This window comes from Panulirus ornatus, chromosome 27 (assembly GCF_036320965.1).
Source record: "Panulirus ornatus isolate Po-2019 chromosome 27, ASM3632096v1, whole genome shotgun sequence".
Classification (NCBI taxonomy): Eukaryota; Metazoa; Arthropoda; class Malacostraca; order Decapoda; family Palinuridae; genus Panulirus; species Panulirus ornatus.
The window spans coordinates 4,157,791-4,172,514 of NC_092250.1; positions in this window are offsets into that span (position 1 = coordinate 4,157,791).

A 14,724-nucleotide genomic window follows, 5' to 3' on the forward strand; every position below is an offset into this window, starting at 1 on the left:
TACCCTATGCGACTTCATTATATCCTCAACTGCCACAGTAGTTATCTTCGCATATATATGCTATGATGGTTGTTGGGTCTATGAAAAATGAACTTACGTAAATGGTTAACGGCTCTGCCTCAACCATAAGAATGAATCAATAGCCATTACCTACATAATGTATTTAAAAGATAGAAATTCAATGTGTACTGACTAAGATAACTATTTTCACAAATTGTCAGATCAGTGTATCATATTATCAACCACAGGAATAAAAAAAAGTATAGCACTTACCTTAACTTCCTAACTGTAGTGTTGAATAGTGCTGGTAATATATTGTGAAGTAATTCAATTTGATTTGTCTGGGTAAAGTTGAAAAGTTTTGCGACAAGTAGTAGATAATAATAAAAATGTGATTTTCCTTTTTTTTATATCACTCTTTGTACATAATGGGTCATTTATCGGGATTTTCAGAAACACAATAATCTTTACACAAATTACATTACCGTCGTTTTTTTCAACAGTATTAGATGACTCACTCCAAAATGCTGAGCGCATAAACTTAGAGAATATGTTTTCTGTGATTTGTTCAACAAGTAGCACATTGATGAATCTTGGAAAACAAATAGCATATGAGGCTTAAACACAAATATACATAAATATGTACTCCTGGAGACTTACATGCAAGCAGGGTAAACACAAGTACACATAGATTCACAACACCCTCTCAGACTCACAAGCAGAGATAAAGAATCGCTACTTGAACCTACTCCATCCAGAACAACACTGGGAGCTGCCAGGACCCCAGCGCCGGCAGCGGAATACTTCCTTAATCGCTCGCTTACCTCGTGTCCCTGGCAGCGAGGTTTTGCTTCTGGCAGCTCTTGCAACACCTACGACTGCTTTTCAATATATGAAGGAGACTCTAGTGATGAGTTAGGTCCTCGTTCAATGATGTATTAAGTGTTCGTCCATTCATGAATTAAGTACTCCTCCAGTGATGAAATAGAAGCTCGTTCAATGATGAACTAGGTCATCGTCCATTTATGAATTTGGTGTTAGTCCAGAGGTGAAATAGATGCTTGTTCTGTAACGAATTAGGCGATCGTCCAGTAATGAGTTAGGTGATCGTCCAGTGATCAATTTAGTGCTCATTCAGTCAAAATTTTGTTGCAGTCCATTATTGATTGTGTACCTCTTTTCAGAGAGATCAGGTGGATTAATAGATCTGGTTGTATTTTTGTCGATGGAGGGGAACTTTGCGAATAAAACAAATTTCTTCATATCTTTCGTATAACCACAACCAAAATCAGTAATTCAGCCATACCTATCTGAAGTAAAAATTTTAGACGAAGCAAAATCAATTCGCAAAGAAATACAACCCATGAGACATGCTGATTGTAATGCTTGTCACACATCGACTGAACAAACTTCAGGTTTGATTATGTCTTTTTCCATTAAAATGTTTCATATAAAGAAAAAATAATAAAGGAAGATCTAGAGGATTGATTCTCAAAGGTGTATCATGCACTAGACAATGATTCCTAAGAGAATTAAAAGAAGAAATAATTGACCACTGATCTACAGATTCGTGCCAAATCATATATATTTCCATGAATGTCAACACTAGCCACTTACATTTTCTTATTGTTTCTCTCAGGACACTGTGTATTCTTCGCGGGGTAGTGGCACCGTCCATACATCGCTACTAGTGATGGTCATCTGCGATGTCTTGCGACATTCTGGAACCAGAGGGTCCTAAACAGTGTGTGAAGCCTTTTGGAGTTAGAAACTTCTTTTGTAATAGTTACATCATAAAAATAATGTAATATGTTCGCCAATACCTAATTTATCCATGTAAAGCGACGGAGCAAAAGTCTCATCCTTAGGCAGGTTTGCTTTTCATTTAACAGTACCCGCATCACCATGTTGATTCTTTAGTTGTAAGTATTGAGCACAGTGAGTGCCAGAGCAGATGGATCTTTTTTGAGTACCTTGAAGGTAGTCTTGTGTTCCTGATCATTATTCTATGGATGTGAATCACATAGTGAATGGTGATCATGTAGGACATCTAAACTTCTTAATCACTAAGCTCTGTACAAAGTTGTTTCAGCAAGGTCTTTATAGCTAACCACATGTAATTCTGGAGGGCAACAAGGGTTTTTTGTTGATGTGACTTTTGAAGATGTTTTGTTGTTAATGTGATTCTTGTACATATGCCTGGTGTTATGGCTGCTATTGATGTAACTGTTGTTGATGTGACTGTCATTTATGTGACTGCTGTTATTGTGATTATTGATGTGACCGTCGTTGATGTGACTGTTGTTGATGTGACTGTTGTTGATGTGACTGTTGTTGATGTGACTATCGTTGATGTGACTATCGTTGATGTGACTGTTGTTGATGTGACTGTCGTTGATGTGACTGTTCTTGATGTGACTGTTCTTGATGTGACTGTTCTTCATGTGACTGTAGTTTAATATGACTGCTATCGATGTGAATCCTGTTGATATTTTTTGAACCCGCTTGCCATTTTCCGCGCTAGCAAGGTATCACCAGTAACAAACGAAGATATGGCCTTATTCGATCAGTCACTCTCTCGCTGTTGTATGCAATCTACTAAAACCAGAAGCCCCTTTTCACAACCACGCACTACATACGTTTTTGCTGTTTTGCCCTATGGCTTTATACTTCCTGGTTCAGGCACTGACAGCACGTCGTCCCCTGTAAACCACATCGCACCAGTTCACTTTGTCCCTCGCACGCTCGCCCTCCTGCATCATCAGGCCCCGAGCTTTCAAATTATATTTTACTCTATCCTTTCACCTCCCCCTTGCTTTCCCCCTTTTCCTTGTTTCCTCCACATGTGACATGCATTCCCTCTTAGTAGTCATCGTCTTTTTATTCATCCTTTCCATGCGTACAAATCGTTACAGCACGCTCTGTTCAACTCTCCTTTTGCTACCCTACCTCTCCTAAACTCTGTCATTTCCTATTCGATCAACTCTCATCAAACCAAATAATGTCCTCAGGCATTTAATTTCTCATACATTCACCCTATCATTTACAATTTTTGTATGAGGCTACGCCTTCGCATCCTCGCATTACCAACGGGGCTTCTATACTATCAGACATACCCCGCATTGCCTTTAAAATCAGTGACTTCTTTTCCCACACATTCCTCGATATTCCTATTACATTTGTCCCTTACTCGACCATGGTTCCATTTTCTGCCATATTCACTTTCAGGTATAAAAATCCCTCCACTTCCTTCAGGTTCTTTCCCATCAAAATCACATTCCAAATAAACTCACTCTTTTCACTGCTAAACCTAATAACATTATTCGCATTTATGCTTACTTTTCTCCTTTCACCCACTCTCCCAAACTCAGACACCAACCTCTGCAGTTTCAGCCACAAAAGATAAAGGAGAAAAATTATTTGGATGTGATTTTCTCTGGTGACCTAAAATCAAGCAAATAGTAAAAAGGAGCAGTTAAAAGAAAAAGGATTTACTCATTGGTAGGCCTTCCGAATTTAAGTCAAAGGAAATCATCCTCACTCTTTACGAGGCAATGGTGCGTCCCTAACTCGAATACTGTGTTCAGTTCTGCTCATCATACTTGATAAAAGACATGCATAAGATAAAAGGAATACATAGGCAATCTACCATGATGATTCCCGGACTAAGGAACAAATTCAATCAGAGCCTACCAAACGACTTAAAGCAATCTAGTCAAAAAAAAGAGAGAGAAAAAAAAGGTTAAGAGGTGATTGAATACACATATTCAACATCATCAAGAGGGATTCCTTTAATTTCACCCTTAGTTGTCGATACAGCAGGTTATCTTTCATCAGTTGCAAAAAGGAGACATTTTTGTTGGTAGTGGACAATCCCTGCTTTGCCAATGTGGATGTGGAGTTGATGCTGGTGAGTGGAAGAGTTTAGATGTGGAATCAGGCGCCGACACATACCCGCGAGATGGTAGCTCCCTGTCACAACAATGGTCGAACCCGTCAAGATCCTGGCCTTGTGAGTCCGTCACTTCACCGCCTCTGACATTTTAGCTCACACCTTACTCTAACCTTCCCTGCACCTGGCTATGTTTCTCCTGTAACACACAGCTCTCTCTCTCTCTCTCTCTCTCTCTCTCTCTCTCTCTCTCTCTCTCTCTCTCTCTCTCTCTCTCTCTCTCTCTCTCTCTCTCTCTCTCTCTCTCTCTCTCTCCCTCTCCTCTGCTGCATTGCTACTGTATCCCACAGTGTTCATCCTCATCCTCCTGTTTTTATGCAAATCCTTGTTCATATCTTAAAGTACTCACGTGCAACCTCTTACCCATAAGTGCCTCCCTTGCATGTGTACGTTACTTTCGTGATCCATAACGTTATTACTCACATGCCTACGTTCCTTCTAGGACCCTGGGTTCTCTTCTTAATCTACCTCCGTTGCTATTCTGATCCATAACGTCTATTTTTCAATTGCTATTGAAACCTACTGCTCACTTCTTCACTTTCCAACGTTCCTCCTCGAAGATCAATGCCTCTCCAACTTGTCTACTTTCCTCCTCTAACCCTTTGCACCTGCATACGTCCCCAGTTTATCCAAGGAGTCCCTTTCTCAGCTTGTCATTACTCCTACTTTAATCAAGGACATCCTTCTTCACATGATTACGTCCCCCATTCATCCTAGGAAGCCCTTTCCTGTTGCTAGTTCTTTTCTCTAGCCCATTATACTTGTTACTCATTTTTTTTTTTGTCTTTTTGCGTTCTTGAAAGAGATGCACGAAGCTCTGCACTTTTGTCGTCGCTTTTGGTCCTGCATCCAATCCTTTTTGTTCACATTGATCTATTAACCCTATGATATTCTTATTAATATCCTGACAGCTGCTGTTACCTCTGTCTGACCCCGGGTCTCCATCTGTCACATCCTACACTCAATTAAGTCCTCCTGGAACTCTCTGGCTCATACAGTTCTAACCTACATATCACGTCACGCTCACCGCACATCACACGTTTGGCCGACATCACGTTCTTAATTTCATGGAAAGTCACTTCTTACCCACATTTTCGTTAGAAATATGTTTGAGCGTCCCACCAGACTACATGCTGGCGTGGATCGTGTGTGTGTGTGTGTGTATGTGTGTGTGTGTGTTTGTGTGTGTGTGTGTGTGTGTGTGTGTGTGTGTGTGTGTGTGTGTGTGTGTGTGTGTGTGTGCACAGGTCAGGCGCCTAATTAGGAGTTAGTGCTGCACTGGGGAATGGTTTTGCACTGGGATATTGTTCTATACAGAGAGATGATGCTTTACTGAAAAATAGTGCTACTATGAGAGCTGTTGCCATATGATGCTGGTGCCACATTGGGAACTGGTGACACTTGGTGCTGGTGATACATTGGGATTGGTGACACATGGTGTTGGTTACACATTGGGATTGTTGACACATGGTGCTGGTTGCACAGTGGGAGCTAGTGACATGTGGTGCTTGTGCCACACTTGGAGCTAGTGACACTTGGTGCTTGTGCCACACTGGGAGCTAGTGACACTTGGTGCTTGTGCCACAATGGGAGCTAGTGACACTTGGTACATATGCCACACTGGGAGCTAGTGACACTTGGTGCTTGTGCCACACTTGGAGCTAGTGACACTTGGTGCTTGTGCCACACTTGGAGCTAGTGACACTTGGTGCTTGTGCCACAATGGGAGCTAGTGACACTTGGTGCTTGTGCCACAATGGGAGCTAGTGACACTTGGTACATATGCCACACTGGGAGCTAGTGACACTTGGTGCTTGTGCCACACTGGGAGCTAGTGACACTTGGTGCTTGTGCCACACTGGGAGCTAGTGACACTTGGTGTGCTTGTGCCACACCGGGAGCTTGTTACACATGGTGCTGGTGCCACACCGGGAGCTTGTTACACATGGTGCTGGTGCCACACTGAGAGGTGGTGACACACTAGGAAATATTACCTTCCTTGGAAGTGTTACCATCATAGGAGATGGTACCGCATTGGGAAACTGTGCTGCCCTGGGAGATGGCGCCATGCTGGGAGATAGTGCCTCCCTGAGAGTTGGAACTACATGGGAACTGATGCCATATTGGTAGATAGTGTCACCCTGAGAGATGGTGCCACACTGAGAAATGGTGCCATCCCGGGATATGTATCATCATTCCACTGTTGGAAATGATGTTCTGCTGAAGGTGGTGCCGCTTAGGAAGATAGTGTCACATTGGAAGGTATTCCCACGCTGGAAGACTATTCTATGTTAGAAGATTGTGACACAAAAGGAAGATGGTACCACACTAAGAAATTTTCCCCACCATAGGTTGGTGACCTGGATGCCACAAGGGAGATGACGCCCGCCTGAGAAAGGATTCCACACTGGAATATGGGGCAACATTGAAATGTGGCTCCGCTGTTAGAGGTGTTAGTACCCAGGGAGTTAAGACCACACTGATAGGTGCCACACTGGAAATTATTACCACATTGGTAGATGGTGTCGTACTGGGGTGATAAACTAAAAGGTCAAACCATCCTGAGAAATGTTGCAACAATTGGAGGTGATGCAACTCTGAAAAACAGCACCACACCGGGAGATGAATCCTCACTATGACTTAGTGCTACGTTATAATGATTCCATACAGGGAGATAGTACCACTATAAGAGATAGCGCCATCGTGAGAGATGGTGACACGCTAGGAAGTGGTACTAATCTGGGAGATGGCATCATTCTGGAAGGTGGCGCCACACTGAGAGATGGTACTGATTCTGGAAGATGACGCTTTTCTGGAGGATAGCACCACATTAGAGGATAGTTTCACCGGAAAAGGTGCCACACTGGGATATGGCATATAAGGATTAGGTGCCACACGTGATGCCACTCACACTTTAGAAAAACACCAGTACTTGCGCAAAGCCTCTTCTACCTGCCCGAGGCCCCCTGTACCTGAATGAAGCCTTCTATACCTGTCTGAGGCCTCCTGTACCTATGCGAGGTCATTTGTACCTTTGTGAAGCAGTCTGTGCCAGCCAGAGACATTTATCCATTTGATACCACACACACACACCTCAAGACAACCGATGTACCTGCTTAAGGCCTCCCGTACCTGCCTGAGGCCTCCTGTATCTGCCCGAGTCGTCCTGTATCTTCCCAGGACTGCCTTTACCCAAGAAAACATCCGTACCTCATGAGACCACCTGTACTTGCCTGAAGCTCCCTCATGTACCCACTCAAGGTCAAATGCAGCCACTAAGGCCACCTGTACTTATTATAAGTACCTCATGAGGCCACATGTGCTTATCAAAGTACCTCATGAGGCCACCTGTACTTATCATAAGTACCTCATGAGGTCACCTGTACTTATCATAAGTACCTCATGAGGCTGCCTGTACTTATCATAAGTACCTCATGAGGCCACCTGTACTTATCATAAGTACCTCATGAGGTCGCCTGTGCTTATCATAAGTACCTGATGAGGCCCCCTGTACTTATCATAAGTACCTCATGAGGCCACCTGTACTTATCATAAGTACCTCATGAGGTCGCCTGTGCTTATCATAAGTACCTCATGAGGCCACCTGTACTTATCATAAGTACCTCATGAGGTCGCCTGTGCTTATCATAAGTACCTGATGAGGCCCCCTGTACTTATCATAAGTACCTCATGAGGCCACCTGTACCTGCCTGAAGCTACCTGTGCCAGCCAGAGACCCCCCTCCCCTCCCCTTCCCACCCTCTACCCGCTTGAAGCCAACTATATATACCTCATGAGGCTACCTCTACCTGCACAAGGCTACCTCTTCCTTTTGAAACTACCTGCATTTGCCTCTTGTACCTGCTGGGAACTACCCGTATGTATCAGACTATCTGTAGGATTCTGAAGCTCTCTATACCAGCTTCAGGCCTCGGTTGAGGCATATGTATTTACCTTACATTGGCAACCTGCACGCACGAATTCTTCCAAACCCTTATGCAACTGGTGTACCATCTCTCATCTGATGCCAGCATTATCCACCTATACCTGCCAACAACCACCTGTACCAGTAAGTGACCACCTGTTCCCCCTCCTCCCAAGCGAACCACCTGCAAAGTCAAGCCAGGTGAAACAGCAAGTGTTGCAACATCGGTCCCACGGTGTCTTTGTTCTCGCGGTCGCTGAAACTTGCATTTACATATCAGAGTATGTTGAGGTGACGATTGGCATGAAAGTCACATGTAAGAGTGTGGTCTGTTGTCCCCCATTTCCATGAACTGTTAACTAAGGCTTGTTGCTACACCCCTATGTTCACTAACCTGATCTGATTTAGAAACGATTTGATCACAAGAATCTGAACCGCAACCTACCCTGTTTTTCAAAGACACTGCTTGACGAGACTAAAGCTTTCTGATCTGTATCTTCAGTTAAAGCATACCATCTAGCACTCAGATTATCCGCAAACATGAAAAAGCCAGAATGAGTAAATGTTCTGGTTTTAAGCCACCTATTATCATTTCCTACTATGCATTATGATAAACTTGATATCGTGCATAATGCTCAGCTGTGAATGAGCTCATCTTGGTGCAGGCCCACATCCGGGTCAAAAAGACATGAGTCCAGTCAAATGCCCAAATGCTTGTGATTATGAAAACGTCGGATGTGCCCAAGGGCGACAGTTGACTGCTAAAACTCTTTTCAGCGACGCATTCTTTTTGCGCGGAAAAGCCACTGAATAACATGCTAGGACTCACAGGAAACTCCGTGGTGGTTCAGCTAGGACTCCTCGGACACACCACTGACGATATAGGCAGGACTCACATAATATACCCCTGAAAATGTAGCCAGCACTCACAAGATATACTATTACGATATAGCCAACACTCACAAGAGATACTAACGACAATATAGCCAGCACTCACAAGATACACCACCTGTTATAAAGCCAGCGCTCACAAGATAAACCACTGAAAATATAACCAGAATTAACAAGATACAGCGCTGATCATTACAGCCAACACTCTCAAAACACACCAATTATAATATAGCTAGCACTCACAAGATACACCACTAATGATAAAGCCAGAACTCACAAGAAATACCACTAATGATAATGCCAGCTCTCACAATTCACACCACTAATGATTGCCACACGCACACAGAGAAACAGCGAACAAGCTTGGTCAGGATATGTTGAAAGATAATGTTATAGAAGAATCACACTCACAATGGAATTCACCGTTTTTACTCGTCCCGCAGAAAGACGGATTTTTTAGACCAGTCGTAGATTTTAGGAAACTCAAAAAGGTCACATTACAGGATCGTTTTCCTCTGCCCTCGGCCGAGAAGAAACACGTCCACGGAGATGGTGATAAGCACTGGAATTCACTTCGCCCCCTGAATTAAGCCTTCTTACCTCTGAGCAAAGAGGAAAATTTGTTCGGACGGACGGAGTTTAACAACAGGTTCCATCCCGTAATAATTTCTATGTCTCAGCGAGGTAGCGCAAGGAAACAGACGAAAGAATGGCCCAACCTACCCACATACACATGTATATACATATACGCCCACACACGCACATATACGTATATACATATACATTTCAACGTATATAAACATATACATACACAGACATAAACATATATACACATGTACATATTCATACTTGCTGCCTTCATCCATTCCCGTCGCTGACCCGCCACACATGAAATGCTACCCCCCCTTCCCCTTTCCATATAAATATTGAGCATCATTAAATTGTGAGATTTGCACTTTCTCCAAGTAGGAAGAAAGAGTATATCTATCACATTTTGCATCGATGGCGTACTTCATGAGTCCTATATAATATCTTATGAGCATCAAGAGGGAAAGTACAGTATACTTAAAACCGACATGTAGCGCTTTACATAAGAAAGTGGAGGTTATATGATGACATAAAAAGTTTTTTATCATATTTAATGAGTAATAGATTCTCTAAGTCATAGTATAATGCTATTACTCCACACAAACAGACGACAACATAAGCTAAATTTCCTAGGGTGAGCGCTTTTGGCGGATCTGGGTTGGAACAGTAAATCATATGAGTGTTGCTAACGCTGTCTCTTGGGTGACGTCATTGGAGGGCGGCGCTCTGGAACAACACTGACGACGATCAACAGCCTGACTCCACCCACTCATAACGTCACTTTGGAAGGTCAGCTTAGCAACCCTCTCTTTTGATTTAATGTTCCAACCCATATCCGCGCAGGAATTTAGTTTATGATTTTATATAGCCTTTCATTTTCAGTTCTCTTTCATATCCAGACAATATCTTGAAATTAGGAACTCTACCGATAAGTGTGCAATATCTCTTATGTGTGTATCACTTTACAAGTAATGGTTAGGAGAGAGAGAGAGAGAGAGAGAGAGAGAGAGAGAGAGAGAGAGAGTACGTGAAAAAGTCGTTAACGAAGCAGTAGTAACTCCCTCCCCACGCGTCGCATTTCGAGCTACACCTTCAGTATCTCAATTATATTGCATGTTTCTTTCCAATGCCACCTTAAAAGACTTAGAAAAAATACACAACTAGAAAGTAACTTAAATAAGTATCGGAAATGCCGATAGGAGGAAGGGTTTGGCAATCGCAAAGCAGTCAACTAATTGTGCCGACTTAAAAAAATGGAAAAAACATACTTTTGTCCAATATATATATATATATATATATATATATATATATATATATATATATATATATATATATATATATATATATATATATATATATATATATATATTGGAAAGGATCACAATTTTGCGCGTGATCAAGATATTCCTATGAGTCCACGGGGACAATGAAACACGAAAAGTTCCCAAGTGCACTTTCGTGTAATAATCACATCATCAGGGGAGACACAAGAGAGGAATATAACAGTCAGTTGATATACATCGAAGAGACGAAGCTAGGACGCCATTTGGTAAACATGTGATTGTCCAAAACATACAACGAGCGTTCATAAACTTATCATTTTACAAATCTTATCAACAATAAAGTTATCTAATTTGTACAGACCATCATCTTAAATTATAATTCTTTGTGTATTTAATAATAGAAGATTCAATGATATTTCTCTTGGTAATAGAGTTAGAGTTAACAACTGAGATGACGTTACTCCAGTCAATACAATGATAATAGTTTTTAACATGATTAAACAAGGCATTTGATTCCTGTCCAGTTCTTATACTATATTTATGTTGCTTTAGTCTAACAGAAAGATCCCTACCAGTCTGACCAACATAAAACTTATCACAGTTTCCACAAGGAACTTTATAGATGCAACCAAGAGAATTTTCTGGTGAATTCCTGATTAAGATATTCTTTATAGTATTATTGTTGCTAAAGGCAACATTTACATTAAAGGATTTAAGCAACATGGGAAGCAAAGTGAAATTATTATTAAAAGGGAGAACTAAAAGATTCTTGGTGTTAATGGGAGGTTTGGGCTCAACTCTATAAAATGATTTCTTTGCTAACTTAAGGGATTTATCAATATTTCTCCCCTTACTTAACAATTTAGTACCTTCCATCAAATTTACTGTAGAAAATGAAAATAATGGTATGTTACCATTTTTAGATTGCATGATCCATAGACAAGGAAACAAGTTTAAGTTTAGCATATACAGAAAACCCACCAATGTATGCTCATATATCCATTATTACTCATCTCAACATGACAGAGTTAGATTATCATCATTTCAATCTATGTTCCTAAGGGCATTACGTATTTGCAGTCCAGAGTTTATTGGTGATGAGTTTGAGAAGATATATTCTATTGGATCTGAGTTAAAGTACCCTAGATCTTTCATTGATAAATCCCTTAAGTTAGCAAAGAAATCATTTTATAGAGTTGAGCCCAAACCTCCCATTAACACCAAGAATCTTTTAGTTCTCCCTTTTAATAATAATTTCACTTTGCTTCCCATGTTGCTTAAATCCTTTAATGTAAATGTTGCCTTTAGCAACAATAATACTATAAAGAATATCTTAATCAGGAATTCACCAGAAAATTCTCTTGGTTGCATCTATAAAGTTCCTTGTGGAAACTGTGATAAATTTTATGTTGGTCAGACTGGTAAGGATCTTTCTGTTAGACTTAAGCAACATAAATATAGTATAAGAACGGGACAGGAATCAAATGCCTTGTTTAATCATGTTAAAAACTATTATCATTGTATTGACTGGAGTAACGCCATCTCAGTTGTTAACTCTAACTCTATTACCAAGAGAAATATCATTGAATCTTCTATTATTAAATACACAAAGAATTATAATCTTAATATTAGTGATGGTCTGTACAAATTAGATAACTTTATTGTTGATAAGATTTGTAAAATGATAAGTTTATGAACGCTCGTTGTATGTTTTGGACAATCACATGTTTACCAAATGGCGTCCTAGCTTCGTCTCTTCGATGTATATCAACTGACTGTTATATTCCTCTCTTGTGTCTCCCCTGATGATGTGATTATTACACGAAAGTGCACTTGGGAACTTTTCGTGTTTCATTGTCCCCGTGGACTCATAGGAATATATATATATATATATATATATATATATATATATATATATATATATATATATATATATATATATTGATATATAGTATGTTATATATATATATATATATATATATATATATATATATATATTGGACAAAAGTATGTTTATATATATATATATATATATATATATATATATATATATATATATATATATATATATATATATATATATATATATGCAGTATGCAGTCTGTTGTGGATGAGAGAGCTTGGGAAGTGAGTCAATTGTGTTCGCTGATGATACAGCACTGGTGGCTGTTCGGGTGAGAAACTGCAGAAGCTGGTGACTGAGTTTGATAAAGTGTGTGAAAGAAGAAAGCTGAGAGTAAATGTGAATAAGAGCAAGGTTATTAGGTACAGTAGGGTTGAGGGACAAGTCAATTGGGAGGTAAGTTTGAATGGAGAAAAACTGGAGGAAGTGAAGTGTTTTAGATATCTGGGAGAGGATTCGGCAGCGGATGGAACCATGGAAGCGGAAGTGGATCATAGGGTGGGGGAGGGGGCGAAAGTTCTGGTAGCGTTGAAAAATGTGTGGAACTCGAGAACGTTATCTTGGAAAGAAAAAATTGGTATGTTTGAAGGTATAGTGGTTCCAGCAATGTTATATGGTTGCGAGGCGTGGGCTATAGATATAGTTGTGCGGAGGACGGTGGATGTGCTGGAAATGAGATGTTTGATGACAATATGTGGTGTGAGGTGGCTTGATCGAGTAAGTAATGAAAGGGTAAGAGAGGTGTGTGGTAATAAAAAGAGTGTGGTTGAGAGAGCAGAAGAGGTGTATTGAAATGTTTTGGTCACATGGAGAGAATGAGTGAGGAAAGATTGACAAAGGGGATGTATGTGTCAGAGGTGGAGGGAATGAGGACAAGTGGGAGACCAAATTGGAGGTGGAAAGATAGAGTGAAAAAGATTTTGAGTGATCGGGGCCTGAACATGCAGGGGGTTGAAAGGCGTGCAAGGAATAGAGTGAACTGGAACTATGTGGTATACCTGGGTCGACGTGGTGTCAATGGATTGAACAAGGGCATGTGAAGCGTCTGAGGTAAACCTTGGAAAGTTTTGTGGGGCCTGGATGTGGAAAGGGAGCTGTGGGCAGTGGGAAAATATCATTTTTAGATTTGCAGTCATATATCTGGGCTAATCATTATACTCAATAACAGTGAATGCAAATATCAAAGGCATTACCGGTGTTAGAATTTCTTTTGTTTAGCTCTACAATTACAAAGCAAATCCTTACACATACACACAGCTATATATTCATGTCCTATCTTTAGTAAAATATATGTAAATAAATCTACAGTATATATGAAACTTGCCAAAATAAGCTTAAACTCACGTACATACAAAATACAACAAAGATCGACTGTGGACGTTTGCCTTGAAACGATAAACATAGAAAATGGTAGAAATTAATCATTGTAGAAAATGGTAAACTTTTTAGGGGTAACCAACACATGTTATGTATTTCATAAGGTTTAAGAAGTTGGGATACGTTACTCTATATATATCGACTTGTACATTTACTTACGTTTTATCTATATGCCATCGATATACAGGTTATAGGGTGTAAGACGTTTGGACACGTTACTCTATATATATTGACTTGTACATTTACTTGAATTTTATTTATATGCCATAGACATAAACATAGAAAATGGTAGAAATTAGTCATTGTAGAAAATGGTAGACTTTTTAGGGGTAACAAACGCATGTTATGTATTTCATACGGTTTAAGAAGTTGGGATACGTTACTTATATATATCAACATGTGCATTTACTTACGTTTTATTTTGGCTAACGGTTGACTGTTTTATATAGGTTTTGTGGGACACATATGTTGGTCGTCGAATTAAAGTTTCACTTTAGGACTTTTCCTCTGGCTAACACTTGTGCGTGCTACATGGGTCACCAAAGAAAAGCTGCACGTTGGTGACTTTACTCTGGCTTCGCCAGACAGTTTTATTTTGTTGTTGAAGGCACCACAGGTAATCAAAGTAAAGCCTTACTCTGAGTTTATGCTGAACAATGCCAAAAGATATTTTGCAGCTCTATCGAGCTCCACAGGTGAAAATAAGCTTCACCTTCGGAATTATATATTTATGGTCAGTGACTGGCAATTATATTTAGCTTTTAGGGAGTGATATGAGCTTAAGGTATTAGCTGGGAGGTTGTGT